Genomic DNA, 14,428 nt, shown 5'->3' on the forward strand with positions numbered 1-14,428 from the left:
ATTCAAGCCGCCATAGAGGCGAAGGGTGAACACATTCCGTATTAATATCCAGGTACTTTTATCAGGTGGTGTATTTGAATGATACGAGTAGATACATTGTATACACCCACATAGGATCGCCATTTAAAACTATGAGTATGTGAGGACGCACTTGAAAATGGCACGTCGGTAAGCACAGATGATTACGTGAAATAAATGTGATTGTAATAGGTGGAAAAAGAAATTGTCTTTTAATGAACATCTAGCTGTGGCGCCCGACATGAAAGAACTTACTCTCGAAATTTATTAAACACACGAAACCATTTTGCATAGCGAGGTACCGCAACATATATGGGCTTTTAAACGAAACGTTCAATGTGCTGCAGACACAGTAGAACGATGTACTCACTGTGAAACTTCTCTGCAATTGCGCCCCTGAGCTATGTGTGACATTAGAGGAAAGGAACCGCTATATTTCGTTTTGGTTTATTTAACTGGAAAAAGCGGAGGTAATCTTCCGGCGCATTGGAGGTGCTTCAGATGAATAGTGGGACTCATTTTGTGTACTGTTGCACAGCCCGAAGTTCAGACTCATTTTACATTGAGTGTTTCTCCGCGTAACGCTTTGGTTGTTATGCATGTTTCATGAACACGAGTGATTCGATTGTCACCGGCAACATGGGACTCAAAGATCAACTTACTGCGCTCCGTTGGGTCAAGGACAATATCTCTGCCTTCGGTGGAGACACCGACAACATCACGATATTCGGCGAGAGCGCTGGCAGCAGGGCGTGTCATCTGCTCCTCCTGTCGCCAATGGCCAAAGGTGAGAAAGAGATCATCTGGCTTGCTGCTTCGCGAATAGACTGTAGGATTTAGCGTCTCTGCGGGGTCATGAAAGCGTTTACCATTGTGTACTTGCCTTACGTCCTAGGTGTTTCAAAGAACATAAAGACAACAGTACATTTTACTATTAGATTTCCAGTGAATAAGTAAATAACAGGATCAGTCACTATGACGTGTGTCCCGAATTTTTAGTTGTCGCAGTGATTTGTATCTGACGCCAGCACGCAACCGCTTTATAAGCATTACATAAGTACTACATGTATCTGGTCGTTACATAATGTACTCCAGGAAGGTGTCTACAGCTACAGCATCACTAGTGCGAGAAATCTTCGTTCTGTGTCCCTTCTATGTACTCTCCTTTATCACTTTTATCTTAACTTTTCTGCATACTTTCCGTTACTTCTTCATCTGTTAAAATTTGGTCTGTTTTACAGTTTTCCTCATTCAGCCACTTACCAACCAATTTCTTAACGTTTTTATTACTGCGTTTGTCCTTTTGTCACTTGTTTATAGCTCTGGTACCCCGATGTACACTCATCCACACACTTGCGCTCTTGTTCACTCAAATAAGTGCATGTGAACAATGACCGGAACTAGAGGTCACAACCGTGACGGCCCACGTTAAATATTCATATCTTTTGTCATGTAACTAAGTCAGAATTAAAGTTCCTGCCTTATGATTATGGAAACATCCTCGCTTCACTCGTAACTCGAGGACAAAGTAGATAAAAATGCGAGTAAATAAGTAATGTGAGGAATTTACTAGCAAGCTACAAAATCATATCCGTGTGCAAATATTGTTACAGGAGATTGTATTACAGGATTTTATTTCGTAGTTAGTGATCCGGCTGTACATAGACACCTTCAGGAATTAAGTTTTCTATGAGAGTGAATGTATTTTTGGATTTAAGAAAGTATAGCGTATCTGTTTACACTTAATTTCAGACACATTCAATAATTCAGCACCCATATGTTCAACGAGTGGGCACATTAGCGTGAGTCTATTGTATTTCGATAGGCTAATTCCCGTCAAGGCACTGATAGTCTTCTGTATTTTAAACTATACAACCTTGAATAGTACATTGAAACTATATATTGTCGTCTTGTACAGCACTACACTATATTATAGAAAAACTTAATTTCACAGGATGCATCTTTTTACGCACCACCAATTATTGTCCACGGTTCGTCGAATAATATAAGCTATGGAACACTGTAAACCCGTTTTCAGTATCGTTCCAGAATCACGATAATATTTTGCTGTAGGAATACAGCTCTGGCGTCCTTATTCTCCAGGGTATGCGGGACAAGCAGCACAGAGATCGTCTACATCAGGTGATGTACATTACTGACAGTACTTCCTTATTAGAATTGTTACCAGGCCTGGCGCGGTACATACCGTAAGGGACGTGAAAAGCGATAGATGTCGAGTGATTACTGTGAAGGACACAAAAATACTGTATAGTCACTTGAGGCAGCAGAAGTAGCACCAGACGTAGACTGAAAGGAGCGTCATTTGTGGGTCATCATTTGGCATCCAGACGAATCGAACAGGAACAGGAGAACTTCCTACTTTCTGGATACAATTCGACGTTCAACACAGTTACTGGACGTGGATGTACGACGTCATAAGTGACTTTGAATGTTGCCTACTTGCAGCAGTAAGTCAACTACCTTTGACCCTGAAGGCAAGTCATCACTCCCCTCTCCTCAGCCCTCTCCTCCAGTGTCCTTCAGCCACAGACCACTATTTTACCAGCCATTAAAACAACACACCCAATCAGTATGTACCCCATTTAGCATTTTCTTCTAAAGCCACATTTTTTGGCCATAGCACCGAGTGAGGTGGCTTAGTGGTTAGCACATTGGACTCGCTTTTGGGAGGACGACGGTTCAATCTCGCGTTCGGCCATCCTGATTTAGGTTTTCCGTGATTTCCCTAAATCGCTGCAGGCAAATGCCGGGATGGTTTCTTTGACAGGGCACGGCCGACTTCCTTCCCCACCCTTCCCTAACCCGATAAGACTGATGGTCTCGCTGTTTGGCCTCTTCCCTCAACTCAACCCAACCCAACCCTCTTGGCCAGTCACAGATTCTGACCAGACGCATAATTCGATCTCCCAATCACAGTCCAATATTTTACTGATCATTTACACAAAACAGCCATTTACTATCTAGTCCCTGACCTGCCATAATGACCATGCTCAAAAGATTCCAAATGGCCTCAATTAAGTCAACAAAGCAAGTAGCCTCTCATTACGTAGCCCCAGAGTAGCCAGCTTGCCCGTAGGAAAAAGAATCCTAAGGACCTGCACCCACCCCATCTGCATGATAGACGCATTGGACCTACATCTCGAATTATGCGCTGCGGTAAAATTTCGTATTGTTATCTCACACACCATGACTGTAAATTTGTACGTCAATCTGGTGATCCGACCCTTTTGCATACCATTCATGAGCAGAATTCCAGGGAGTGTTTTGCAAAAGGATAACACTCGTTCACTTTCCACTCTTGTAATCCAATATGCTCTACAGATTGTCGACATGATGCATTGGCCTGTTTGATCACCAGATCTGCCTCCAATACAGCACGTATGGGACATCATCAAATGACAACTCCAGCTTCACCCACTAACAGCACTAATAGTCTTGAAATTTTACTGACCAAGTGCAACAGGTATGGAACTCCATCCCACAAACTGACATCTGGAGCTTGTGCAACACAATCCATGGACATTTCATCTTTACATCATGCTTTGTCAGCAGAACCACACTTTGTCAAGTCACTACTTGTCTGACTTCATGTAAACCTGACACAGCTTCATCAGCAGAACGCACCGATAGTTTGTAAAGTCTGGATTTATACCTTTATAGCTAGTATGTTACCACCTATTAAAACGAAACAGTCAGTGAGTATGTACTCCATCTTATTCCCTGTACCTGCCATTTAGCAACGATCAAAGTTCGATTATTGTACTAGATTTCGTGCAAGACACAATTTACCCTCAAATTAAATACTTTAACATCTACATTGTTGTTCTGCAGCTGTAAGAAAACGCATGTATCCCTTACAGTCATTGCTAATCCGACTTACACTTTAAGCTATGCTTGACAATGACCAAAATTTGATCTATATACTACATTTGCCGCAAGGCACTGTGGACCCCCATCCACCCAGTTCAAATATTTCCACATATAAATTGTCTGTGTTCTTTATTAAAACACATGTGCTACTACTGTTCTCATTTTAAGGTTATGGTGCTCTTGGCAACAAACAGAGTTCACTCGTTCTATTGTACTTAGTGCAAGGCTGCAATTATTTTGTAACTTAAAGGTTAAAATACAAACATGATTTTTTTTTGCTCTCAAATTTTCGCAGTGTTATTACTACATCTATAAATTGTCTGCATTATTCATCAAAAATATGTAAAGATGTTGACATTACTGGCAGAAGAGTTTAAGATGCCCTTAACTCTTTCACTGATGTACAAAAACGAAATTTCACACATTTAGCGACTGGAACTTTGGTGGCAAGGCACCTCTACAAAGTTTACATACGGTATCATCATAATAAACTACTAACTAATAGCATTCTTACCCCCCGATGTCACATTTTATGGCACATTAGCACAAAGGAGAATACTAAAACTGGTGTGTTTCTTTAATATGGTGTATCACCAAAAATGCATATTTTCGCAAAACTTACAAAAGTACCAAATCCGATTTGTAACTTTCGTAAGCATTAGTTAGTTTCCTCATGCCAGACAGAACGATGGACAAGCTTCCACACTGTGGGATGTTCAATCTCTGATCACAAATAAAAAGTCGATCTTTGCAGTAAAATTTAATAGCACTTACATTTGTCTGTATTATTTATCAAAATACCTAAAGATTTCTTGTGTGATGGTACGAAACACACACTATTCTCTTATTGGCACTACAGATTCGACTCACACGTTAAGCTTCACTTGATGACGACAGTAGTGTGGCCTTTGCAGAACAACAAAGGAACCAAAAATCATCCGTAGTATTTATCAGAACAAGCGAAGATTTGTTCTATAACAATACAACACGAGCATGGCTGTCTTATTATCACTACTGCTGTGTATTTATTTCGACTCAGCAAAATACGTCATGCTTGGAGATAGCACAAATCTCGATATGTCTGCGAAAACATGTTTGCCTTTATGTTGACTCAGCAAAGTATGACATGCTTGGAGACAGGATCAATGTGCAGGCGCAGGCAGCAGCAAACTGACACAAGTTGACTCACCTATACCATCACACAGTGGAAACTACACGACACTTTGATCAAATAACACCATGTTCAAGAGAATTCCGCTCACAGCTGCTGCAATTGTTTTATTGATACACAACCAATTTCACCGCCTAAAGCCATATTATCACACCCAACCTACACGATAAACAGCAATATACAGTGTGTCAACTTCGTGCATTTTAAAATTAACAAATGTAATATCTAAAATAAACATAGCGTGTGAAGATGAAAAAAAATGTTCAAATGTGTGTGAAATCTTAAGGGACTTAACTGCTAAGGTCATTACTCCCTAAGCTTACATACTACTAAACCTAAAGTATCCTAAGGACAAACACACACACCCATGCCCCAGGAAGGACTCGAAACTCAGCCGGGACCAGCCGCACGGTCCATGACTGCAGCACCCCTGATCGCTCGGCTGATCCCGCGTGGCCATATGAAGATGTCTTTGACATATCACACACCAATGTTTCCAACATTCTGTCAAGTTTTCTGGGGCACATACGTTACAATACATACAAATTTTGCACAAAGCAGCAGAATTACTGCGGTTTGTGGTAATGTTGCAGAACAATGTCTATGACGTAGAAGAAACCACACTTATTTACTTCAGACAGTCTTGCAATGGAGAAAATGGTGATGTGATCTGATTCCGGTGAAACTGGCTTATTGCGCCACCTACAAACACACGGCGCACTATCTGATCCATTACAGAGCCTTCTCAGCCTTCTATATATCCTCCCCATTGTCCGTAATATTTTTGTCCCAAGTTCCTAAGCATCTCGCTGCATGTTAGCACTAAATAGATGTGTGATACGAGTTGTGGCTATAAAATAAAGGGACTGATACTGTCACAGGGTACAAACATATGGGCCAAAGATAAACGAGGATTAGTTGTAAAGCGTGAAGTCTTCTCAGTCGAATGCGACATCTCTGGTTTCTCTAGACAAATCTGCACAGCCATGGCCATCGTTCGTGTAAAACCTGCTGTTTTGTTTTGCCGCAAAAATAAGATAGCAATAGAGCAACGGATTGTCATGAAGTCTCACGTGACACACGGAATAATTGCTATTGAAACCTATCATTCATAAAAAGATGAGTATTGTGAAGACTATATATATCACATACGTGAGATTTTGAGTGGTTCAAGCGTTCCCAAGATGGGCCGAGAAGACGTAGATGACTCACTCCCTTAAAGATAAAAACGGATGAGCCTGTCGAAAAAGTAAGTAATCTGATTCGACCTGACCGTCAATTGAGTGTTCGATCGATTACTGAAACTCTAGGAAATGACAAAGAGACGGAAATAAATTTTAAATAACCGTTTTAACACGAGAAACATGTCTGCGAAACTGGTGCCGCAAAAACTCAGAATACAGATTTTGAATATTACTAAAAATGATTCCAATTTCTTGGAAGGAGCAATAACATGTAACGAATCTTGGTTTTTCATCTACGATGCAGAAACTAAGCGCCAATCCGTGTACTGGAAGTGCCCAGCTACACCCCAAGCAAAAAGAGCTCGCATGAGCAAATCCAGATTTAGATACATGATGATTGTTCTTTTCGATACTCATTTAATTGTGCATCTTCTCTGGCTTCCTGAGGATCAAACTATTAATCACCCCTACTACCTTGAGGTTCTTGCTCGACCCTTAAGAGAATAAGAAAAAACGAGTCTGAATTGTGGAAGAACAAGTCATGAATTGAACATCAATGGGCTCCTACCACGTTGTGTGTGTTAACAACTTTCTAGCAAAGTACAGCATCCTAGTGTTACACCATCCTCCTTATTCCTCTGATGTAGCACCATGTGATTTTTATCCACTCCCAAAGTTCAAATCTGCATTAAAAGAAATAAGGTTTCAGTACGTTGAAACAATGTAAGTTAAAGCGGCACACGTCATCAAGGAGTTCACAGAGCAAGACTTCAAGCACTGTTTCTATGAATGTTTAATTCGCATGGAATGTCGTTGGGATACATGAGGCGTGTATGTTGTGATGAGAATAACTAAATATGTATGTTTCTGAAATAAAATGTTTTACAGCAATAGTGCCGTTATTTTATAGCCACATCTTCTACATCTACATCTACATTTATACTCCGCAAGCCACCCAACGGTGTGTGGTGGAGGGTACTTTATTTGCCACTGTCATTACCTCCCTTTCCTGTTCCAGTCGCGTATGGTTCGCGGGAAGAACGACTGCCGGAAAGCCTCCGTGCGCGCTCGAATCTCTCTAATTTTACATTCGTGATCTCCTCGGGAGGTATAAGTAGGGGGAAGCAATATATTCGATACCTCATCCATAAACGCACCCTCTCGAAACCTGGACAGCAAGCTACACCGCGATGCAGAGCGCCTCTCTTGCAGAGTCTGCCACTTGAGTTTGCTAAACTCTCCGTAACGCTATCACGTTTACCAAATAGCCATGTGACGAAACGCGCCGCTCTTCTTTGGGTCTTCTCTATCTCCTCTGTCAACCCGACCTGGTACGGAGCCGACACTGATGAGCATTACTCAAGTATAGGTCGAACGAGTGTTTTGTAAGCCCGCTCCTTTGTTGATGGACTACATTTTCTGAGGACTCTCCCAATAAATCTCAACATGGCACCCGCCTTACCAACAATTAATTTTATATGATCATTCCACTTCAAATCGTTGCGTACGCATACTCCCAGAAGTATCTGCTACCTGTGTTTGTTCCGCTATCATACAATCGTACAATAAAAGATCCTTCTTTCTATGTATTCGCAATACATTACATTTGTCTATGTTAAGGGTCAGTTGCCACTCCCTGCACCAAATGCCTATCCGCTGCAGATCTTCCTGCACTTCGCTGCAATTTTCTAATGCTGCAACTTCTCTGTATACCACAGTATCATCCGCGAAAAGCAGCATGGAACTTCCGACACTATCTACTGTGACATTTATATATGTTGTGAAAAGCAGTGGTCCCATAACACTCCCCTGTGGCAAGCCAGAGGTTACTTTAACGTCTGTAGACGTCTCTCCATTGAGAACAACATGCCGTGTTCTTTTTGCTAAAAACTCTTCAAACCAGCCACACAGCTGGTCTGATATTCCGTAGGCTCTTACTTTGTTTATCAGGCGACCGTGCGGAACTGTATCGAACGCCTTCCGAAGTCAAGGAAAATGGCATCTACCTGGGAGCCTGTATCTGATATTTTCTGGGTAACACGAACAAATAAAGCGAGTTGGGTCTGACAGGATCGCTGTTTCCGGAGTCCTTGTTGATTCCTACAGAGTAGATACTGAGTTTCCATGATACGCGAGCAAACAACGTGTTCTAAAATTCTACAACAGGCCGATGTCAGAGATATAGGCGTTGTGTAGATGGTCCAACGCTCAAAATTACATATTACTTTAGTGCTATATATCTGTTTTGTTTTAATGGCTGGTAAAATACTAGGATGTGACTGGGAGATCTAAATGTATGCGGGACAAGCAGCACAGAGATCGTCTACATCAGGTGATGTACATTACTGACAGTACTTCCTTATTAGAATTGTTACCAGGCCTGGCGCGGTACATACCGTAAGGGACTTGAAAAGCGATAGATGTCGAGTGATTACTGTGAAGGACACAAAAATACTGTATAGTCACTTGAGGCAGCAGAATTAGCACCAGACGTAGACTGAAAGGAGCGTCATTTGTGGGTCATCATTTGGCATCCAGACGAATCGAACAGGAACAGGAGAACTTCCTACTTTCTGGATACAATTCGACGTTCAACACAGTTACTGGACGTGGATGTACGACGTCATAAGTGACTTTGAATGTTGCCTACTTGCAGCAGTAAGTCAACTACCTTTGACCCTGAAGGCAAGTCATCACTCCCCTCTCCTCAGCCCTCTCCTCCAGTGTCCTTCAGCCACAGACCACTATTTTACCAGCCATTAAAACAACACACCCAATCAGTATGTACCCCATTTAGCATTTTCTTCTAAAGCCACATTTTTTGGCCATAGCACCGAGTGAGGTGGCTTAGTGGTTAGCACATTGGACTCGTTTTTGGGAGGACGACGGTTCAATCTCGCGTTCGGCCATCCTGATTTAGGTTTTCCGTGATTTCTCTAAATCGCTGCAGGCAAATGCCGGGATGGTTTCTTTGACAGGGCACGGCCGACTTCCTTCCCCACCCTTCCCTAACCCGATAAGACTGATGGTCTCGCTGTTTGGCCTCTTCCCTCAACTCAACCCAACCCAACCCTCTTGGCCAGTCACAGATTCTGACCAAACGCATAATTCGATCTCCCAATCACAGTCCAATATTTTACTGATCATTTACACAAAACAGCCATTTACTATCTAGTCCCTGACCTGCCATAATGACCATGCTCAAAAGATTCCAAATGGCCTCAATTAAGTCAACAAAGCAAGTAGCCTCTCATTACGTAGCCCCAGAGTAGCCAGCTTGCGCGTAGGAAAAAGAATCCTAAGGACCTGCACCCACCCCATCTGTATGATAGACGCATTGGACCTACATCTCGAATTATGCGCTGCGGTAAAATTTCGTATTGTTATCTCACACACCATGACTGTAAATTTGTACGTCAATCTGGTGATCCGACCCTTTTGCATACCATTCATGAGCAGAATTCCAGGGAGTGTTTTGCAAAAGGATAACACTCGTTCACTTTCCACTCTTGTAATCCAATATGCTCTACAGATTGTCGACATGATGCATTGGCCTGCTTGATCACCAGATCTGCCTCCAATATAGCACGTATGGGACATCATCAAATCTTCTGCGAAGTCGGCAAGGTCTGAGACAAGGCCACACTTGACAAAGCTGTGTATATGTTCTGCTAAAGCATTTGTGATAGGATTCTGCGAAATCAGACAAACTGCAACCTGACAAAGCTGTGGTTCTGCCGACAAACCATGCTGCTCCTCTCTTGGCCATCTGACACGATTAGGTTTCGGCAATTACGTGAAAGCATCACGGGGGTACCGAGTGATTAGCTGCTTCCTTTATGCAATTAAGGTCCTTTGGATCCTTTTGAGCATCACCAAGATGAAAACCATAGGGATTCATGCTGATTCACAGTTCCGATTTGGTATAATAATGGAATGAGAAAGGGGGGGGGGGGGGTGAGTCAGGAGAGTCGTGATGATATTTTGTATTCAAAGAGAAAGGTCGCTAAGTGTCTCCTGTACGCAACCTTCAAGATCATCGATAATGTCATTAGTTCAAGGTCAGTGACTGCTAGAAGGTCAAATTGTACCTAGAAAGCCTGTGGCTCTCCTGCTTGCAGTATCCATATTTTTGGGGCATGCGGGTGAGTTATTGGCCCAGTGCTGGTTTGCATGCGAACGTTAGAGCAGACATACTTGTCTTCAAGGTCCCGGTCGACCATGTATGACCAGTAGATGAAAGGAGAGCCATGTTATGAACATTGAACCGCTTCACATCTTCGCCTACCATCCAAAGAAAATTAGTGGGCTCCAAGCCACATTTTGAGTTATCCCGCACAATTCGTTGGAAACTCCAGCAGCTGGACTAGGGAATTAGCATCCATTGCTTAGATTATTGTTAACACCACAACACAGCTAGCTGCGTCTGGAAGCATAATTGGGAAGCACAGGATACTGATGACTGGCGTAGCATTGTGTTCAGTGATGAATTGCGATTCTGCACCACCCGAGATGGCCATCGTTGGTGAATATGACGGCAACCTGGGGAGAAGTCCCTCTCTAGAGGGCACAGCGGTGCTACCATTATAGCGTCTATTTAAAGGAAACATAAACTGTATCCTCGTAGTGGTGCTGCTACAACGGTGTTACTCGTGGCTTTGTCATGTGAGGAGCCATTGAGTACGACCCCACGTCACATCTGGCTGTGATTAGGAGAACTCTGACAACACAACGGTTACTTCGCGGACATCCTGCAGACTCATATGTAGCCTCTCATGTGAGAGTAGTGCCGGTATTGCAGTTTTATTGTTCCACAGGACAATGCTCGTCCACAAATGGTACGTGTCTCTGTGAACTGTACGTGTGACCGTGAGCCGCTCCCATGGCCAGAAGTATCACCAGACCTGTCCCAGCACAACATGTGTGGGACGAGATGCGACATCAAATCGGTCGCAGTGCCAGTATCCCGGATATCAAGAACGAATTGCAACAGCTGTGGGCTAGAACGCTTCAGGAGAGGAGACAACGGATTTATGACACCTTTGCCAAACGAATCAGTGCATGCATTCAGGCCAGAGGGGTTCCAACGTCATACTGATGTGCGGGCTGACACTGTCAAGTTCATCTGCATCTACACTTATATCTACGTGATTGCTCTGCCATTCACAACAAAATCCCTGGCAGAGAGTTCAATGAGACATCTTAAAGCTTTTCCACTCTCGAACGGCGCGCGGGAAAAACGAGCGCTTAAATTTTTCTATGCGAACCCTGATTTCTCTTATTTTACCGTGATGATCATTTCTCTCTATGCACATGGGTACCAACAGAATGTTTTCACAATCGGAGAAGAAAACTGGTGATTGAAATTTCATGAGATGATCCCGTCGCAGCCGGCCGAGGCGGCCGAGCGGTTCTAGGCGCTACAGTCTGGAACCGCGCGATTTCTACGGTCACAGGTGCGAATCCTGCCTCGGGCATGCATGTGTGTGATGTCCTTAGGTTAGTTAGGTTTAAGTAGTTCTAAGTTCTAGGGGACTGATGACCTCAGTCCCATAATGCTCAGAGCCATTTGAACCATTTTTTGAACCTCTTGCCACCGAACTTCACTAACTCCCACTATATCTTACTTTAACCTATCCATTTTCCTTTTTAAATTTTCTAAACTACCATCCCGATTAAGCGATCTGATATTCCGCGCTCCGATCCGTAGAACGTCAGTTTTTTTTCTCCTGGTGTGCACCACTGTAAAATTACTACGTGGCTGTGTGATAGAGATCATCTAACTGTGTGCTGAAGGATCTCTGGTACAGAATTATCTCGAATAATTACCTTGAATGTGATGTAAACGTCTTTGTTCCCTATGCATGCATTCATACAGTACAATCACACAGTGGAGGTCCGCTTGAGCTAAATCGATGTCTTTGTTAATTCCTATCGTGACGTATCATGTACTATACCCAGTAAGTAAACATTCGCTTCAGATGTTTGAGCAACAAGAAAATTATAAATCTGAATCAGTAATCTGATCGTCGCACTTTCATATCCATAAACCGAAAATCACTTACTTGTTGTAAATCAGTCGGCTTACTTCTCCTCTCTGATAATTCACTGATTTCCTGTAATGTTCTATATTTTCTTTTGTTTCATGATAACGAAACATAAGGCATGCACGAAACTGTGGAAATCGTCGTTGTGCAATGATGAAGTGCTGTGAAGGTATTAGGCTGTGTCCTAGTCGAGTAAATGGAAAACTTTTTCAAACTTTAGAAATGAACCATCAGCATCAGAACGCGTAATTATTTTCAGGCTGTGACACCTAACCAAAGCATACACATCCCTCTTTCTGCCGTAAACTCACAGTATCTAGCACAATCAGGTGGAATGAATAAAATATTTATTTTCAAGGACCACTTTTGACTGGATATAATTTCCATCTTTATTTAATGGTCCATGAACAACATACGCTTGACTTCAAATGAACTATAACTTAGAAATTCCATCAAATATGTAATTCTTTTCTAATGGCGCCCAACAATGCCCTTAAATCTGCCGAAATTCAATACACGTCTGTCTATCGCGAGCATTCGCACCATTGTGACTGATATTTAACAACTCAGTACACATATTAGAGTTAATTCAAAGGAATAATTACCTTGTCAGATTTCGGTGATGGGTGTCTATCTCGTTGTATTACCTCTGACTGTTCAAGGTGCACTGCAGTCCGTCGCGCACCCTCACTGGCTATATTGACTCTCACCCAACACTTGGGCGCTTAATATCCTAAATTTCGGTATAAGAACGTATAGCTCGTAACTTTGTAAAATAATCGTACGTGATACAGTACATGACTCCCTTTGGCACCAAATGTGCGTTATTGGCTTAGTTGGGCCAAAGTTTCCACTTCACTATTTCACAAGTGCCCTCAATTCACTAGATTTGCCATGTGCAGTTTAAAAACTCTTGTCGCAAACGCCTTAAGTCTAAAACCCACTGAATATATACATGTGTGAATGTGTTTGGCTTGGTCCAATAGAAATTCATTATGATAATGGACAATCTCTAGGAAAGTGCCTTTACTTACTGAGATTAATAAATCTTGACCATTCCTGGTTTATATAGTTCGCCATATTAGGCTACCACTAATTATTCACGTGAACTTATTTACAAGAAAGCACTAACAAATTTGCACAATCACCTTATAAATGAGCTAAATCATAAGTCTTACTTTTAAACAAAACTGTGTCTTTAAAAGCCAGGTTAAAAGACAATATTCCAGTATCGGACCTCTAAAGCTTTCTAGAAGAACTGGAGCCACCGTAGTGAGCAACCACTTCTAGTGATAATAAATTACTCTCTACAGCATTGTTTAAGTTTGAATGATATTATCGTTTGGCATTGTGGCCGGGAGGTTCCATTCGGGTTCGGCTGCCTAGTGCAAATGTTATTTCAGTCGGCGCCACATTGGCCGACATGCGGCCGATGATGAGGATGAAATGAAGATGAGGACAAAAGCCGGCCGGTGTGGCCGTGCGGTTCTAGGCGCTACAGTCTGGAACCGCGCGACCGCTACAGTCGCAGGTTCGAATCCTGCCTCGGGCATGGATGTGTGTGATGTCCTTAGGTTAGTTAGGTTTAAGTAGTTCTAAGTTCTAGGGGACTGATGACCTCAGAAGTTAAGTCCCATAGTGCTCAGAGCCAATTATATCATCAATGATTTCATTGATCAGTCATGGGATTTCCTCCCTCCTCCCCCTATCCCATCTGACAGAGTTGAAACGTCCTATGTATAGAATGGCGGGAAAGTCAAATTATGGTGGGAAATTAAAAACTGTGGGAACTTTAAAAAAAAAAAACTACCCAGCTGTGCTAGTGTGTTTTCCCATTCCTTAGGAGGTAGGGCCACTGTTGTAAATATAAATCGGCGGGATTATGCACTGTCGTCCTGGCTGACCCAGAATACTGGCCCTGGCTCTATTATACACGAATCCAAGACGTGGAATAACAGGCTCTAGATGTTGGAATCTGAGGCCTGGAATACTGGCCATAGCTCTATGGCGTTACACACAAAAGATGTTTGTGCAGGTACAGCCCAGCTCCCCAAGCTATTATACACTCAGAGATGTATGGCCGCATCATAGTGATCCTCCTAAGCTTCGACCTTAAA

At 42.6% G+C, this 14,428-nt stretch overlaps 1 protein-coding gene across 1 annotated transcript in view; it reads left to right on the top strand.

Moving 5' to 3' along the window:
• The first annotated feature begins 625 nt into the window (after window positions 1–625).
• LOC124777279 (esterase E4-like) overlaps window positions 626–14,428 on the top strand; it is a 123,915-nt gene continuing 110,112 nt past the window's right edge. Inside the window, exon 1 of the mRNA XM_047252621.1 lies at window positions 626–805. The gene's annotated coding sequence lies outside the window, so the exon portion shown is untranslated. The remainder of the gene's footprint in view (window positions 806–14,428) is intronic.

Source organism: Schistocerca piceifrons, chromosome 2 (genome assembly GCF_021461385.2).
Source record: "Schistocerca piceifrons isolate TAMUIC-IGC-003096 chromosome 2, iqSchPice1.1, whole genome shotgun sequence".
In the NCBI taxonomy this organism is placed as follows: domain Eukaryota; kingdom Metazoa; phylum Arthropoda; class Insecta; order Orthoptera; family Acrididae; genus Schistocerca; species Schistocerca piceifrons.